This window comes from Triturus cristatus, chromosome 8 (genome assembly GCF_964204655.1).
Source record: "Triturus cristatus chromosome 8, aTriCri1.1, whole genome shotgun sequence".
NCBI classification, from domain to species: Eukaryota; Metazoa; Chordata; class Amphibia; order Caudata; family Salamandridae; genus Triturus; species Triturus cristatus.
The window spans coordinates 54,490,368-54,508,524 of record NC_140591.1 but is presented as its reverse complement, the minus strand read 5'-3'; the positions used below and the strand labels follow the sequence as shown (position 1 = coordinate 54,508,524).

Genomic DNA, 18,157 nt, shown 5'->3' with positions numbered 1-18,157 from the left:
CATTTTGAACTTCTGCTTTGCATGCCACAAAGACTATTTTGAGTCAACTCATATTGACTTTGTTTATAATGATCAAAACCTTTTATCAAGATAATCGACAACACAATTAATTCAACATATTATTTACTTTCTGTCTTTCTTTCAAACTTGCTTCCACCTCTCTTGTATTCAACTTTGCCTCCTTTATTTCCCAATTCTTCCTTTAATTGAAAGTAAAGCTTTGCCTGCATCAGCCTCCAGTTCCCCTTATACAAAACTGTTAGTAGTCAGATGACCTAGCTTGCCGACCCTCGCCATATAGGTCTGTGTTTCTTAGTATAAGTCCATTCATAGTTTACAAACATCATCTAACTAACTTGGCTCCTAAAAAGGAAATTCACCCATCAGACCAATTTAGCTACTGAATAATACTGGACAATTTAACACATAACTGCACATGCAGATAGAGTGACCAGGTTCTGCATTTATCTTTAACAATTATAAAAAAAACAACAGAAAGCCAAAATTGCCAGCTGGATGAAATAGCTCAGTTGGGAGAGCAGTAGACTGAAGATCTAAAGGTCCCTGGTTCAATCCTGGGTTTAGGCACATTTTGAACTTCTGCTTTGCATGCCACAAATGCTATTTGGAGTCAACTCATATTGACGTTGTTTATAATGATCAAAACCTTTTATCAAGCTGATCGATAAGACAACCATTTCAACATATTTTTTACATTCTGTCTTTCTGTCAAACTTGCTTCCACCTCTCTTGTATTCAACTTTACCTGCTTTATTTGCCAATTCTTCCTTTAATTGAAAGTAAAGCTTTGCCTGCATCAGCCTCGAGTTCCCCTTATACAAAACTGTTAGTAGTCAGATGACCTAGTTTGCCTACCCTCGCCATATAGGTCTGTGTGTCTGAGTATAAGTCCATTCATAGTTTACAAACATCTTCTAACTAACTTGGCTCCTAAAAAGGAAATTCACCCATCAGACCAATTTAGCTGCTGAATAATATTGGACAATTTAACACATAACTGCACATGCAGATAGAATGACCAGGGTCTGCATTTATCTTTAACAATTATCAAAAATACAACAGAAAGCCAAAATGGCCAGCTGGATGAAATAGCTCAGTCGGGAGAGTGTTAGATTGAAAATCTAAAAGTCCCTTGTTCAATGCTGGGTTTCGGAAAAGTCTGAGAGGTTTCTTGCTTCTCACAAAGTATTTCTTGGTATCAGCTCAAGTTTTTCTTTCTTTATTTATCAAAATATTTGATCAACTGATCGACAACATGATCAATTCAACATAGAATTGTCTTTCTGTCCTCCTACTAAATTTGCTTCCACCTCTCTTGCATTCAGCTTCGACTACAAATGTTTCCTATTTTATGCTTTTTTGTAAAGTAAACTCTTGTCTGCATCAGCTTCCACTTCTCCTTGAACACAGATTTCAGTATTCAGATGACATAGCTTACCTACTCAGGCCAAATACCTCTGTGTAATATGGTGCTAGTCCATTCAGAGTAAAAAAAAAAGCTACCTAACCTGGATCCGAAAAATGCTATTTACCTATTGCACCCGTTAACTGATGAATGATACAGGACATCTTAAAACATAGCTCTAGCATGAGGATGAGCATCTATTTTCTTGGGAAGTTTAAAAGAAAGGATGAAGACCCAAACTACCAGCAGTCTGAAATAGCTCAATTGGGAGAGCGTTAGAGTGAAGATCTAAAGGTCCCTGGTTCAATCCCGGGTTTCGGCACAATTTCAACTTCTGCTTTTCATGTCACAAAAGCTGTTTGGAGTTAAATCAAAGCTCTTCTTTATCAAAACCTTTCATCAATCTGATCAACAACACAATCAATTCAACATATTATTTACTTTCTGTCTTCCTTTCAAACTTGCTTCCACCTCTCTTGTATTCAACTATGCCTCATTTATTTGCAACTTTTTGCTTTATTTTAAAGTAAAGCTTTGCCTGCATCAGCCTCCAATTCCCCTTATACAAAACTGTCAGTAGTCAGATGACATAGCTTGTACACCCTGGCCATATAGGTCTGTGTTTCAGAGTATAAGTCAATTCAGAGTTTAGAAAAAAAATTCTACCTACCTTGTCCCCTAAAAAGGATATTCACACATCAGACCAAGTTACCTGCTGAATGATACTGGACACTTTAACACATAACTATAAACGAAAATAGAATGACCAGGTTCTGTATGTATCGTCTACAATTATTAATAATACATCAGGAGGCCACAGGGACTTGTTGGCTGAAATATCTCAGTTGGGAGATCGTTAGACTGAAGAGCTTAAGGTACCTGATTCAATCCTGACTTTCAGCACAGTGCGAGGGGATCCTACATTCTTGCAAAATATTTCTTGAAATCAGCTCTGTTTTTTTTTACTTTATTTCTCAAAATATTTTATCAACTGATCAACAACATGATAACTTCAACAAAAAGTTGTCTTTCTGTCCTCCTTCTAAACTTGCTTCCACCTCTCTTGCCATCAGCTTTGATGACGAATTTATCCCATTTCATACTTTTTTCAAAGTAAACTCTTGTCTGCATCAGCTTTCACTTCTCCTTGAACAAAGTTGTCAGTATTGAGATGACATAGCTTACCTACTCAGGCGACATACGTCTGTGTAATACAGTGCTGGTCCACTCAGAGTTTTAAAAGAAAAACGACCTAACATTTATCCCAAAAACGCTACTCACCCATTTCACCAGTTAGCTGCTGAACAATGCAGGACACATTAAAACACAGCTCTAACCTCAGATTGAAAATCCAGGTTCTGCATCTCTGTTCTGGGATTGTTCAAAAAAAGAGGCTGAATACTATAGCTGCTGGCAGGCTGAAATAGCTCAGTTGGGAGAGTGTTAGACTAAAGGTCCCTGGTTCGATCCCGGGTTTCGGCACATTTTGAACTTCTGCTTTGCATGCCACAAAGACTATTTTGAGTCAACTCATATTGACTTTGTTTATAATGATCAAAACCTTTTATCAAGATAATCGACAACACAATTAATTCAACATATTATTTACTTTCTGTCTTTCTTTCAAACTTGCTTCCACCTCTCTTGTATTCAACTTTGCCTCCTTTATTTCCCAATTCTTCCTTTAATTGAAAGTAAAGCTTTGCCTGCATCAGCCTCCAGTTCCCCTTATACAAAACTGTTAGTAGTCAGATGACCTAGCTTGCCGACCCTCGCCATATAGGTCTGTGTTTCTGAGTATAAGTCCATTCATAGTTTACAAACATCATCTAACTAACTTGGCTCCTAAAAAGGAAATTCACCCATCAGACCAATTTAGCTACTGAATAATACTGGACAATTTAACACATAACTGCACATGCAGATAGAGTGACCAGGTTCTGCATTTATCTTTAACAATTATAAAAAATACAACAGAAAGCCAAAATTGCCAGCTGGATGAAATAGCTCAGTTGGGAGAGCAGTAGACTGAAGATCTAAAGATCCCTGGTTCAATCCCGGGTTTAGGCACATTTTGAACTTCTGCTTTGCATGCCACAAATGCTATTTGGAGTCAACTCATATTGACGTTGTTTATAATGATCAAAACCTTTTATCAAGCTGATCGATAAGACAACCATTTCAACATATTTTTTACATTCTGTCTTTCTGTCAAACTTGCTTCCACCTCTCTTGTATTCAACTTTACCTGCTTTATTTGCCAATTCTTCCTTTAATTGAAAGTAAAGCTTTGCCTGCATCAGCCTCGAGTTCCCCTTATACAAAACTGTTAGTAGTCAGATGACCTAGTTTGCCTACCCTCGCCATATAGGTCTGTGTGTCTGAGTATAAGTCCATTCATAGTTTACAAACATCTTCTAACAGGAGGCCACAGGGACTTGTTGGCTGAAATATCTCAGTTGGGAGATCGTTAGACTGAAGAGCTTAAGGTACCTGATTCAATCCTGACTTTCAGCACAGTGCGAGGGGATCCTACATTCTTGCAAAATATTTCTTGAAATCAGCTCTGGTTTTTTTTACTTTATTTCTCAAAATATTTTATCAACTGATCAACAACATGATAACTTCAACAAAAAGTTGTCTTTCTGTCCTCCTTCTAAACTTGCTTCCACCTCTCTTGCCATCAGCTTTGATGACGAATTTATCCCATTTCATACTTTTTTCAAAGTAAACTCTTGTCTGCATCAGCTTTCACTTCTCCTTGAACAAAGTTGTCAGTATTGAGATGACATAGCTTACCTACTCAGGCGACATACGTCTGTGTAATACAGTGCTGGTCCACTCAGAGTTTTAAAAGAAAAACGACCTAACATTTATCCCAAAAACGCTACTCACCCATTTCACCAGTTAGCTGCTGAACAATGCAGGACACATTAAAACACAGCTCTAACCTCAGATTGAAAATCCAGGTTCTGCATCTCTGTTCTGGGATTGTTCAAAAAAAGAGTCTGAATACTATAGCTGCTGGCAGGCCGAAATAGCTCAGTTGGGAGAGCGTTAGACTGAAGATCTAAAGATCCCGGGTTTCGGCACATTTTGAACTTCTGCTTTGCATGCCACAAAGACTATTTTGAGTCAACTCATATTGACTTTGTTTATAATGATCAAAACCTTTTATCAAGATAATCGACAATACAATTAATTCAACATATTATTTACTTTCTGTCTTTCTTTCAAACTTGCTTCCACCTCTCTTGTATTCAACTTTGCCTCCTTTATTTCCCAATTATTCCTTTAATTGAAAGTAAAGCTTTGCCTGCATCAGCCTCCAGTTCCCCTTATACAAAACTGTTAGTAGTCAGATGACCTAGCTTGCCGACCCTCGCCATATAGGTCTGTGTTTCTGAGTATAAGTCCATTCATAGTTTACAAACATCATCTAACTAACTTGGCTCCTAAAAAGGAAATTCACCCATCAGACCAATTTAGCTACTGAATAATACTGGACAATTTAACACATAACTGCACATGCAGATAGAGTGACCAGGTTCTGCATTTATCTTTAACAATTATAAAAAATACAACAGAAAGCCAAAATTGCCAGCTGGATGAAATAGCTCAGTTGGGAGAGCAGTAGACTGAAGATCTAAAGGTCCCTGGTTCAATCCCGGGTTTAGGCACATTTTGAACTTCTGCTTTGCATGCCACAAATGCTATTTGGAGTCAACTCATATTGACGTTGTTTATAATGATCAAAACCTTTTATCAAGCTGATCGATAAGACAACCATTTCAACATATTTTTTACATTCTGTCTTTCTGTCAAACTTGCTTCCACCTCTCTTGTATTCAACTTTACCTGCTTTATTTGCCAATTCTTCCTTTAATTGAAAGTAAAGCTTTGCCTGCATCAGCCTCGAGTTCCCCTTATACAAAACTGTTAGTAGTCAGATAACCTAGTTTGCCTACCCTCGCCATATAGGTCTGTGTGTCTGAGTATAAGTCCATTCATAGTTTACAAACATCTTCTAACTAACTTGGCTCCTAAAAAGGAAATTCACCCATCAGATCAATTTAGCTGCTGAATAATATTGGACAATTTAACACATAACTGCACATGCAGATAGAATGACCAGGGTCTGCATTTATCTTTAACAATTATCAAAAATACAACAGAAAGCCAAAATGGCCAGCTGGATGAAATAGCTCAGTCGGGAGAGTGTTAGATTGAAAATCTAAAAGTCCCTTGTTCAATGCTGGGTTTCGGAAAAGTCTGAGAGGTTTCTTGCTTCTCACAAAGTATTTCTTGGTATCAGCTCAAGTTTTTCTTTCTTTATTTATCAAAATATTTGATCAACTGATCGACAACATGATCAATTCAACATAGAATTGTCTTTCTGTCCTCCTACTAAATTTGCTTCCACCTCTCTTGCATTCAGCTTCGACTACAAATGTTTCCTATTTCATGCTTTTTTGTAAAGTAAACTCTTGTCTGCATCAGCTTCCACTTCTCCTTGAACACAGATTTCAGTATTCAGATGACATAGCTTACCTACTCAGGCCAAATACCTCTGTGTAATATGGTGCTAGTCCATTCAGAGTAAAAAAAAAAGCTACCTAACCTGGATCCGAAAAATGCTATTTACCTATTGCACCCGTTAACTGATGAATGATACAGGACATCTTAAAACATAGCTCTAGCATGAGGTTGAGCATCTATTTTCTTGGGAAGTTTAAAAGAAAGGATGAAGACCCAAACTACCAGCAGGCTGAAATAGCTCAGTTGGGAGAGCTTAGACTGAAGATCTAAAGGTCCCTGGTTCAATCCCGGGTTTCGGCACAATTTCAACTTCTGCTTTTCATGTCACAAAAGCTGTTTGTGTTGTTGATGAGATTGATAAAAGGTTTTGATAAAGAAGAGCGTTGATTTAACTCCAATCAATTCAACATATTATTTACTTTCTGTCTTCCTTTCAAACTTGCTTCCACCTCTCTTGTATTCAACTATGCCTCATTTATTTGAAACTTCTTGCTTTATTTTAAAGTAAAGCTTTGCCTGCATCAGCCTCCAATTCCCCTTATACAAAACTGTCAGTAGTCAGATGACATAGCTTGTACACCCTGGCCATATAGGTCTGTGTTTCAGAGTATAAGTCAATTCAGAGTTTAGAAAAAAAAATTCTACCTACATTGTCCCCTAAAAAGGATATTCACTCATCAGACCAAGTTACCTGCTGAATGATACTGGACACTTTAACACATAACTATAAACGAAAATCGAATGACCAGGTTCTGTATGTATCGTCTACAATTATTAATAATACATCAGGAGGCCACAGGGACTTGTTGGCTGAAATATCTCAGTTGGGAGATCGTTAGACTGAAGAGCTTAAGGTACCTGATTCAATCCTGACTTTCAGCACAGTGCGAGGGGATCCTACATTCTTGCAAAATATTTCTTGAAATCAGCTCTAGTTTTTTTTTCTTTATTTCTCAAAATATTTTATCAACTGATCAACAACATGATAACTTCAACAAAAAGTTGTCTTTCTGTCCTCCTTCTAAACTTGCTTCCACCTCTCTTGCCATCAGCTTTGATGACGAATTTATCCCATTTTATACTTTTTTCAAAGTAAACTCTTGTCTGCATCAGCTTTCACTTCTCCTTGAACAAAGTTGTCAGTATTGAGATGACATAGCTTACCTACTCAGGCGACATACGTCTGTGTAATACAGTGCTGGTCCACTTAGAGTTTTAAAAGAAAAACGACCTAACATTTATCCCAAAAACGCTACTCACCCATTTCACCAGTTAGCTGCTGAACAATGCAGGACACATTAAAACACAGCTCTAACCTCAGATTGAAAATCCAGGTTCTGCATCTCTGTTCTGGGATTGTTCAAAAAAAGAGGCTGAATACTATAGCTGCTGGCAGGCCGAAATAGCTCAGTTGGGAGAGCGTTAGACTGAAGATCTAAAGGTCCCTGGTTTGATCCCGGGTTTCGGCACATTTTGGACTTCTGCTTTGCATGCCACAAAGACTATTTTGAGTCAACTCATATTGACTTTGTTTATAATGATCAAAACCTTTTATCAAGATAATCGACAATACAATTAATTCAACATATTATTTACTTTCTGTCTTTCTTTCAAACTTGCTTCCACCTCTCTTGTATTCAACTTTGCCTCCTTTATTTCCCAATTCTTCCTTTAATTGAAAGTAAAGCTTTGCCTGCATCAGCCTCCAGTTCCCCTTATACAAAACTGTTAGTAGTCAGATGACCTAGCTTGCCGACCCTCGCCATATAGGTCTGTGTTTCTGAGTATAAGTCCATTCATAGTTTACAAACATCATCTAACTAACTTGGCTCCTAAAAAGGAAATTCACCCATCAGACCAATTTAGCTACTGAATAATACTGGACAATTTAACACATAACTGCACATGCAGATAGAGTGACCAGGTTCTGCATTTATATTTAACAATTATAAAAAATACAACAGAAAGCCAAAATTGCCAGCTGGATGAAATAGCTCAGTTGGGAGAGCAGTAGACTGAAGATCTAAAGGTCCCTGGTTCAATCCCAGGTTTAGGCACATTTTGAACTTCTGCTTTGCATGCCACAAATGCTATTTGGAGTCAACTCATATTGACGTTGTTTATAATGATCAAAACCTTTTATCAAGCTGATCGATAAGACAACCATTTCAACATATTTTTTACATTCTGTCTTTCTGTCAAACTTGCTTCCACCTCTCTTGTATTCAACTTTACCTGCTTTATTTGCCAATTCTTCCTTTAATTGAAAGTAAAGCTTTGCCTGCATCAGCCTCGAGTTCCCCTTATACAAAACTGTTAGTAGTCAGATGACCTAGTTTGCCTACCCTCGCCATATAGGTCTGTGTGTCTGAGTATAAGTCCATTCATAGTTTACAAACATCTTCTAACTAACTTGGCTCCTAAAAAGGAAATTCACCCATCAGACCAATTTAGCTGCTGAATAATATTGGACAATTTAACACATAACTGCACATGCAGATAGAATGACCAGGGTCTGCATTTATCTTTAACAATTATCAAAAATACAACAGAAAGCCAAAATGGCCAGCTGGATGAAATAGCTCAGTCGGGAGAGTGTTAGATTGAAAATCTAAAAGTCCCTTGTTCAATGCTGGGTTTCGGAAAAGTCTGAGAGGTTTCTTGCTTCTCACAAAGTATTTCTTGGTATCAGCTCAAGTTTTTCTTTCTTTATTTATCAAAATATTTGATCAACTGATCGACAACATGATCAATTCAACATAGAATTGTCTTTCTGTCCTCCTTCTAAATTTGCTTCCACCTCTCTTGCATTCAGCTTCGACTACAAATGTTTCCTATTTCATGCTTTTTTGTAAAGTAAACTCTTGTCTGCATCAGCTTCCACTTCTCCTTGAACACAGATTTCAGTATTCAGATGACATAGCTTACCTACTCAGGCCAAATACCTCTGTGTAATATGGTGCTAGTCCATTCAGAGTAAAAAAAAAAGCTACCTAACCTGGATCCGAAAAATGCTATTTACCTATTGCACCCGTTAACTGATGAATGATACAGGACATCTTAAAACATAGCTCTAGCATGAGGTTGAGCATCTATTTTCTTGGGAAGTTTAAAAGAAAGGATGAAGACCCAAACTACCAGCAGGCTGAAATAGCTCAGTTGGGAGAGCTTAGACTGAAGATCTAAAGGTCCCTGGTTCAATCCCGGGTTTCGGCACAATTTCAACTTCTGCTTTTCATGTCAAAAAAGCTGTTTGTGTTGTTGATCAGATTGATAAAAGGTTTTGATAAAGAAGAGCGTTGATTTAACTCCAATCAATTCAACATATTATTTACTTTCTGTCTTCCTTTCAAACTTGCTTCCACCTCTCTTGTATTCAACTATGCCTCATTTATTTGCAACTTCTTGCTTTATTTTAAAGTAAAGCTTTGCCTGCATCAGCCTCCAATTCCCCTTATACAAAACTGTCAGTAGTCAGATGACATAGCTTGTACACCCTGGCCATATAGGTCTGTGTTTCAGAGTATAAGTCAATTCAGAGTTTAGAAAAAAAAATTCTACCTACCTTGTCCCCTAAAAAGGATATTCACTCATCAGACCAAGTTACCTGCTGAATGATACTGGACACTTTAACACATAACTATAAACGAAAATAGAATGACCAGGTTCTGTATGTATCGTCTACAATTATTAATAATACATCAGGAGGCCACAGGGACTTGTTGGCTGAAATATCTCAGTTGGGAGATCGTTAGACTGAAGAGCTTAAGGTACCTGATTCAATCCTGACTTTCAGCACAGTGCGAGGGGATCCTACATTCTTGCAAAATATTTCTTGAAATCAGCTCTAGTTTTTTTTTCTTTATTTCTCAAAATATTTTATCAACTGATCAACAACATGATAACTTCAACAAAAAGTTGTCTTTCTGTCCTCCTTCTAAACTTGCTTCCACCTCTCTTGCCATCAACTTTGATGACGAATTTATCCCATTTTATACTTTTTTCAAAGTAAACTCTTGTCTGCATCAGCTTTCACTTCTCCTTGAACAAAGTTGTCAGTATTGAGATGACATAGATTACCTACTCAGGCGACATACGTCTGTGTAATACAGTGCTGGTCCACTCAGAGTTTTAAAAGAAAAACGACCTAATATTTATCCCAAAAACGCTACTCACGCATTTCACCAGTTAGCTGCTGAACAATGCAGGACACATTAAAACACAGCTCTAACCTCAGATTGAAAATCCAGGTTCTGCATCTCTGTTCTGGGATTGTTCAAAAAAAGAGGCTGAATACTATAGCTGCTGGCAGGCCGAAATAGCTCAGTTGGGAGAGCGTTAGACTGAAGATCTAAAGATCCCGGGTTTCGGCACATTTTGAACTTCTGCTTTGCATGCCACAAAGACTATTTTGAGTCAACTCATTTTTTTGTTGAAACAGTTTTTATTGTTTTCATACACAGCAATACAACAACCAGCTCTCAATCCCCGCCCAGTCAGGAAATACCCCACATATACCAGCATTCCCACTCAGCTGTCCCACCCGGCCCCTTCCCCCCCCGCCCCCCACCCTCTGTCAGTGTGCCCCCTCCTGCTACCCCGGTCCCACGCTCGATGCTTCCCCTCCCCTCAGTCAATGCAATACAGGAGCCCCACCTCTCCCTACAGCCACAATACCTTTCCCCCAACCCTATCCAGAGTGCAGTCGGTCAGGGCCCGCCAGTCGCCTCCACTACTCCCCACTCCCCACTACCACTTCCTCATCAGGCCCGCTCCCTTCCTCCCCCGGCTCGGACATCAGCCCCTGGAGTTCTACCACCAACGCTTCCCACGCCCGGGCTGTCGCTAGCGCTTTTTCGTCATCTCGCCGGAGGGCCAGTTGCACCCGGAGCGTGCCCTCAGCCCCCGCCCAGCGCTCCAGGGCTGATCTCCAGCGCAGGAAACTGGGTCCCCCCCGGGATTTCCAGTGCAGCGTCAATTCCCTCTTGGCCAATATCAGCCCTAAATCATAGAATTTGCTCGTGACCTTCGTGCGACGGGTGTGGGGGAACCAAAGCAGCAAGCAGGTGCCCATCTCCGGACCAATGGAGCGATCCGTAACCTGGTTCAGGCACTCCACCACTGCTTCCCAGTAGTCCCCCAACTGCCTACAGGCCCAAAACATGTGTCGAAAGTCTGCTCCGTCCGCCCCGCACCGCGGACACTGAGAGTGCGCTCCCCCGAAATATTGTAACACCTTTGCCGGCGTCAGGTACGCTCTGTGTAGCGTAAAAAACTGGACAAGCTGGAACCTGGCATTCCTCGTCCCCTTCCATGCCCTCCGCACCAGCGTGGACCATGTGGATTCAGGGATCTCCTTCCCCAGGTCCGCCTCCCACTTTCCCCTCAAGGCGCCCAATGGGGGGAGGCTCTCCATTGACAGCCTACGATAAAGGCATGTGATGGCCTTGGTCGTCCCCGCCGCCATCACCACATATTGGCAACCCGTGGCAGTCGGGGGCTCCGACAGCCCCACATTCCAATGCCTCTGAAGGCTCGCCACCAAGGCCGCATGGAGCAGGAAGTCTCCCCGCGGAAGCCCATAAGAGTCCTGCAAGTCTTGGAAAGGCAGCAGTGCTCCCTCTCGAAATAGATCCCCTACCATCTGGACCCCCATTTCCTCCCAGACCGCCAACCCCGACCAGTCTCCTCCATGCGGGAACGCCGTGCACATCCCCAGGGGGATCTCAGGGGCATAGGGGTGAACTATGGCGGCCTTTCTCTGGCATCTATTCCAACATAACCGGAGGGTACGCTCCTCCATGGTGAGCTGGGCGAGGTCCAGCCTCTGGTGAAGGACTATAAAGGCCAGCACGTGGCGCGGGATTAGCCTGCCCTGGGGACCGTCCGGGCCCCTGTACTCCCTGGCCACCGCCTGTGTGAGCCACTGGAGCTGGGCCGCCAGATAATACCATTCGAAGTCCGGAGCCGCCAAGCCTCCCTCCGCCCGCGGTCGCCGCAAGGTGGTCAGCGCCACTCGACGCCTCCCCGAACCCCAAATGAAGCTCGTGGTGAGTACCCGCAGTGCCGCAAAAAATGACGCTGGGATCCATATTGGAAGGGTGCGAAAATAGTAAAGGAGCCGCGGCAGCGCCACCATTTTCAGCAGCGCCACCCTCCCAGCACACGAGAGCGGGAGCGTTTTCCAAAATCCCATACTACCCCTTAGGCCCCGAAGCGCCCTACCCACATTACCGTCCAGCAAATCAGCCTGGGTATGATAGATGTTAACCCCCAGATAACGGAGACAGCTGCCTTCCCAGCGGATTTGGCCTAACGCCTGCGGGGGCTGTCCCCCTCACGACAGCGGGAACAAACAGGTTTTACGCCAATTGACCTTAAGCCCGGACAGCCGACCAAACACCTCCAATAAGGCCACCGCTCCCTCCAGTGCACCCGCCGCGTCCTCCAAGAACATCAGTAGATCGTCCGCATAGAGGGAGATATAATGCGTATCCTCCCGCAACACCACCCCTACATACGCACCCCCTCGTCGGGCATGAGCCGCCAATGGTTCAATGGCCAGCGCGAACAGCAGGGGGGAGAGGGAACACCCCTGTCTCGTCCCCCTCTGGACATGGTATGAGGCCGATACGGTGACCCCTGTCTTCACCCGGGCTGTAGCCTCGCTATAAAGTAACGAGGTCCAGCGCACAAAGTCCTCCCCCAAGCCGAACTCCCGCAACACTCGGTACAAATAAGGCCATTCCACACTGTCGAAGGCCTTTTCTATGTCGACCGACAGCGTACAGGCCTCCGGGAAGACCTCCCGGTCCAGTTCCATCACTCGCAGCAACCTTCTCACAGAAGTGGCAGTGCTCCGTCGAGGAATGAAGCCCGCCTGATCCGGGTGGACTAAGGCGGCCATATGACCCAGGAGGCGCGACGCCAGTACCTTGCTCAATATCTTATAGTCCACCGTCAACATGGAGAGCGGCCGATAAGCCGTGTGCGCGTCGGCCTTCCCTCCGGGTTTTAATAAGGGGATCACAATCGCCTCCCGAGCAGAGGCGGGTAGACGCCCACGTCGCTAAGCTTCGCTGTAGAGGGCCTGCAGCTGTGGGGCCAACAGGTCCGAAAACGCCGCATAGAACTCGACAGGCAGCCCATCCGCCCCCGGGGTTTTCCGGCGCGCCATATGTCGAATCGCCGCCCGAATTTCACCCAGCGAAATGGCACCGCCAAGTTCTTTCCCCACCTCCGGGTCTAGGCGAGGCAGGCGGGCCTCCAATAAGAAGTCCACTAGGCCCTCCGGCTCCCCCGCCATGGTGCTGTCGTATAACCCAGCATAATAACCAGCGAACTGCTGATTTATCCCCTTCTGGGAATACACCGGGGCGCCCCCCGCGTCAGCCAGGGCCAGTATCGGTTCCCCCCGGGCCGCCGGGTTCGCCAACCAAGCCAAGAGGGATCCCACCTTATCACGCTCCGCGTGCGCTCTCATTAGGTAGCCTTTATGGTCAAAGCAGCGGAGCCTCTCCACCTGCACTGCCACCGCCTCGCGCGCCTCAGCGACCGCAGCCAGCTCTCCGGTCCCCGACTGATGCGCCTGTTCCGCCGCCCGCAGCAGGGCTTCCGCCCCCTCCACCTCCTTCAGCAGCGACTTCCTCACCCCAGCCGTGGACGAGATGCAGACCCCCCTGACCACCGCCTTGAGCGCGTCCCATTCCGTCGCCCGGCTTGCCGTCGTACCCGAGTTTCGCTCGAAATATTGTGTTAAGCAGTCGCTAACCTCAGCCCGGAAGACCGGGTCCTCCAGGAGCAGGGGGTTAAGACGCCATGTGGGAATAGCTTGCCGCTGCCTGGACCACTGCAACACCCCCAGACAGGGGTTATGATCCGAGAGAGTTTTCGCTAGATACTCACTATGTCGCATCAGCGGTTGGACGTCCGAGGAGCACAATATACCATCCAATCTGACATACAGCTCATGGGGGGCAGAGTAGAATGAGTAATCCCTGTCCAGCGGGTGACGAGCACGCCAGGTATCCACCAGACCCCAGGTGCCCTGCCAGCTACTCCGAGCAGTGGCCACCCGACGCACCGCCGACTGTGCCAGGGGGGGTGGGATCTATCCAACTCCACATCCGTGACAGAATTAAAGTCCCCTCCCAGCACAACCGGCCCCGTCAAATACGCCGCCAACTGCCCTGACAGCCTAGAGAAAAACGCCGCCTGGTCTACATTAGGGGCATATACGCTACACATGCTCAAGTCCCTCCCATCCAGCCGCCCCTGCACTGCTACAAACCTGCCCTCCGGGTCCACCAATGTCATCAGGGATTGGAAAGGGACACCTGCTCTCACCCAGATCAGAGCCCCCCGAGCAAACCTCGAGAAGGTGGTGTAGTATAGTTGGCCCCGCCAGCGCCGCTGCAATGCCTTCCCCTCCTCTTTATCTAAGTGGGTCTCCTGAAGGAAGGCTACCTGGACCCCTCTCCGCACTAAATATGCATGGATTTTATGTCTCTTCACCATAGAGGTGAGCCCTCTCACATTCCAAGTCACAATTCTCAATTCAAGGGGGGTCCCCATCCCATCGTCGGATCAACCATCCCTTCCTACCCCTCCGAGGCACACTGACAATCCCTTGACTCCCTAAAACACCCCAACTCCCCGAATCCCCACCCCTCCCCAGAACAGGCTCTAAACCGTAGTCACCCATCCAAATACTCCCCCAAACAGAAACCAAATACTCTGGTAGCCACCAGAGTCTCACTATGTCCGTGAGGTTGAGGTGGTGACTCTACGCCTGACGGGTGGACAGTGGTCCTCCCCAAAGCATCCATGCCCAGACTCCATCAATGTCACCCCCCCCAGCAGTCCATCCCCCGCAGGCTCCCCCACCCCCACCCCCGGGGTCCCCCAGAATCTCCAGACCGTCCAGCCATGGGCGCCACCCGCTATTCGGCCCTCCGTAGGCCCCAGTGAGCCCGAAGCAGTGTCCCTTTCCACACGTACCCAGTCCTCCCAACCCAAGTCCCATAGTTCAGGGCCCAAGCACTCCCCAAACCTTCAAGCGTCCAACATTCCATCTGCCGTCCCCGGGGTAACATCTGGCAGCTCCTCCACTTCGTCGACAGCGCCATCCGATTGGGAGTCCTCCGTGCCCTTCCCAGAGCCCGAATCCTCGCTGGGCTGGGAGGCCGTGGCCCCGGAGATCACAGAGACCGCCCTCAGCGCGGCTCGCCTCTCCAGTGCCGTCTGGGACGCACCCGGAGATCGGGCCCCCACTGTCCTTGCCCTGTTGCGTCTGGTGCGACGGGCCTTCGTCGGAGTACCCCGTGGCCCCTCTCCAGCATCATGCGCCGTCGCTCGGGGCCTGGCCGACTCCAACCAACTCCAGGCTGCTGCAGGGTCAGTGAAGAAGGCCGCTTCCCCATCCATCACCACTCGGAGACGGGCCGGGAACAACAAAGAGTATTGCAGCCCCTCTTCCCGCAGTGCTTTCTTCACCGCCAGGAATGAGGTATGTCTGCGCTGCACCTCCATGGGGTAATCCGGGTAAATAGAGACCCGAGCGTTCTCTACCTGATAAGGTCCCGAAGTTCTGGCCCTCTGAAGGATAATGTCCCGGTCTTTGTAATGCAGCAGTCGGGCCACCACCGGCCGGGGCGGCCTGCCCGGGTCCGGGGGGCGGGCCGGTACCCTATGCGCCCTCTCCAGAGTAAAGAACCGCGTGAGTCCCTCGGGCGCCACCACCTCCTGCAGCCAGGTCTCCAGGTAGGTTATCATATCTCCCCCTTCGATCTTTTCCGGTAGCCCGACTACGCGAATGTTATTGCGGCGGTTGCGCCCTTCAGCATCCTCGGCCCTCTTCTCCAAAGTCACCACTCGCCGTAGGAGATCTGCCGTCTGATCCTCCAATACCTTCTGCGCTGGCTCCACCCGGTCCATCCTGTCCTCTGTGGTCTTGACCCTGTCCACCAGCTTCCTGTGATCCGCCCGGAGCAGCCCCAGGTCCGAGGATACCTGGGCGATATCATTCTGCAGCGCCGTTTTTGTGTCCGCTATGGCCTGCAAGATCTGGTCAAGCTGTCGCTGCTGTAGGCCCGCCGCAGATTCGGCGCCAGCGCCACCCCTGCCGCCATCGGCAGGGTCCCCCGCCGACTCCACCGACTGCCCTCCCGGCTTGAGTCGTGGCTTGACCATGCTCCTGACCAGGCGGTGCGTCCGATCGGCTCTCCCCAGGCGGCCTCCGGGCTGCTCCCCAGACCTGCGGGCAGCGCACCCCCTCGTCGGCCCCAGGGGCCCGCTCCACCGTGTCTGCAGTCCACCGGGAGACCAGCGCCCTCCTTCTGCTCACCAGGCTCCTCAACGGGGGGGCCACCAGTCGCCGCTAGAGCCGCTGAGCCCCGGGCCGCGTCCGGCCCTCTCCCCCGTCCTCCGAGGGGCGTCGGGGTCGTCGCTCCACCCAGGGGCCAGAACCGCCCGTCCGCTGCCTGTGGGCAGTCAAGCCGCTACCACCAAGGGGTCACTGCACCCACCGCGTTGGTCCACCTAGCATGTGGCGTCTCGCTGCGGGCGCCCCAGGCCCAGGTCCTCCGTCGCCGACACCAGCCCAGAGCCTTCCGCCGTGTCGCCACTGCTCCGTTATGCAGCCACCGCCTCTAGGTCACTCTCTACTGCTGGCCCCTCAGCCCCAAGCTTCGCACCGATGGTGATCCCCGCCGCCACTCTCCAGCAGGACCAGGCCGGCACTTCCGGCGCTCGCGGCCGATGCAGCCTCACTTCCGGCCCGCTCCGCCTGCACTGTGGGCCGCTGCTTCCCGTCCCCTCAGAGGCCGCCTAAGATGGCCGGCGGCCGCCCGCCTCCGTCACCTTTTCGTCGCTGCGTCCGCCCCCTGCGCCGCGGTCCGCTCCGTCTGACTGCTCCAGGGGTCCCGAGGTGGCAGGGGGAGCCCTCCGGGAGCGTCAAACCGCCCGGGGGACACTCGTTTCAGGATTTATGGCTGGGCTGGATGCGGAGCTCGTCGCTCACGCGTCCATGCCCGTCGGCTGCCAAGCCACGCCCCCTATTTTGAGTCAACTCATATTGACTTTGTTTATAATGATCAAAACCTTTTATCAAGATAATCGACAATACAATTAATTCAACATATTATTTACTTTCTGTCTTTCTTTCAAACTTGCTTCCACCTCTCTTGTATTCAACTTTGCCTCCTTTATTTCCCAATTCTTCCTTTAATTGAAAGTAAAGCTTTGCCTGCATCAGCCTCGAGTTCCCCTTATACAACACTGTTAGTAGTCAGATGACCTAGCTTGCCGACCCTCGCCATATAGGTCTGTGTTTCTGAGTATAAGTCCATTCATAGTTTACAAACATCATCTAACTAACTTGGCTCCTAAAAAGGAAATTCACCCATCAGACCAATTTAGCTACTGAATAATACTGGACAATTTAACACATAACTGCACATGCAGATAGAGTGACCAGGTTCTGGATTTATCTTTAACAATTATAAAAAATACAACAGAAAGCCAAAATTGCCAGCTGGATGAAATAGCTCAGTTGGGAGAGCAGTAGACTGAAGATCTAAAGGTCCCTGGTTCAATCCCGGGTTTAGGCACATTTTGAACTTCTGCTTTGCATGCCACAAATGCTATTTGGAGTCAACTCATATTGACGTTGTTTATAATGATCAAAACCTTTTATCAAGCTGATCGATAAGACAACCATTTCAACATATTTTTTACATTCTGTCTTTCTGTCAAACTTGCTTCCACCTCTCTTGTATTCAACTTTACCTGCTTTATTTGCCAATTCTTCCTTTAATTGAAAGTAAAGCTTTGCCTGCATCAGCCTCGAGTTCCCCTTATACAAAACTGTTAGTAGTCAGATGACCTAGTTTGCCTACCCTCGCCATATAGGTCTGTGTGTCTGAGTATAAGTCCATTCATAGTTTACAAACATCTTCTAACTAACTTGGCTCCTAAAAAGGAAATTCACCCATCAGACCAATTTAGCTGCTGAATAATATTGGACAATTTAACACATAACTGCACATGCAGATAGAATGACCAGGGTCTGCATTTATCTTTAACAATTATCAAAAATACAACAGAAAGCCAAAATGGCCAGCTGGATGAAATAGCTCAGTTGGGAGAGTGTTAGATTGAAAATCTAAAAGTCCCTTGTTCAATGCTGGGTTT

At 46.6% G+C, this 18,157-nt stretch overlaps 1 non-coding gene across 1 annotated transcript; it reads left to right on the top strand.

Annotated features, from left to right (window-relative positions):
- Nucleotides 1–7,361: 7,361 nt before the first annotated feature.
- On the top strand, nucleotides 7,362–7,434 carry TRNAF-GAA (transfer RNA phenylalanine (anticodon GAA)). The gene has a single exon. It is a non-coding gene; the product is annotated as a tRNA-Phe (tRNA).
- The last annotated feature ends 10,723 nt before the right edge of the window (nucleotides 7,435–18,157 follow it).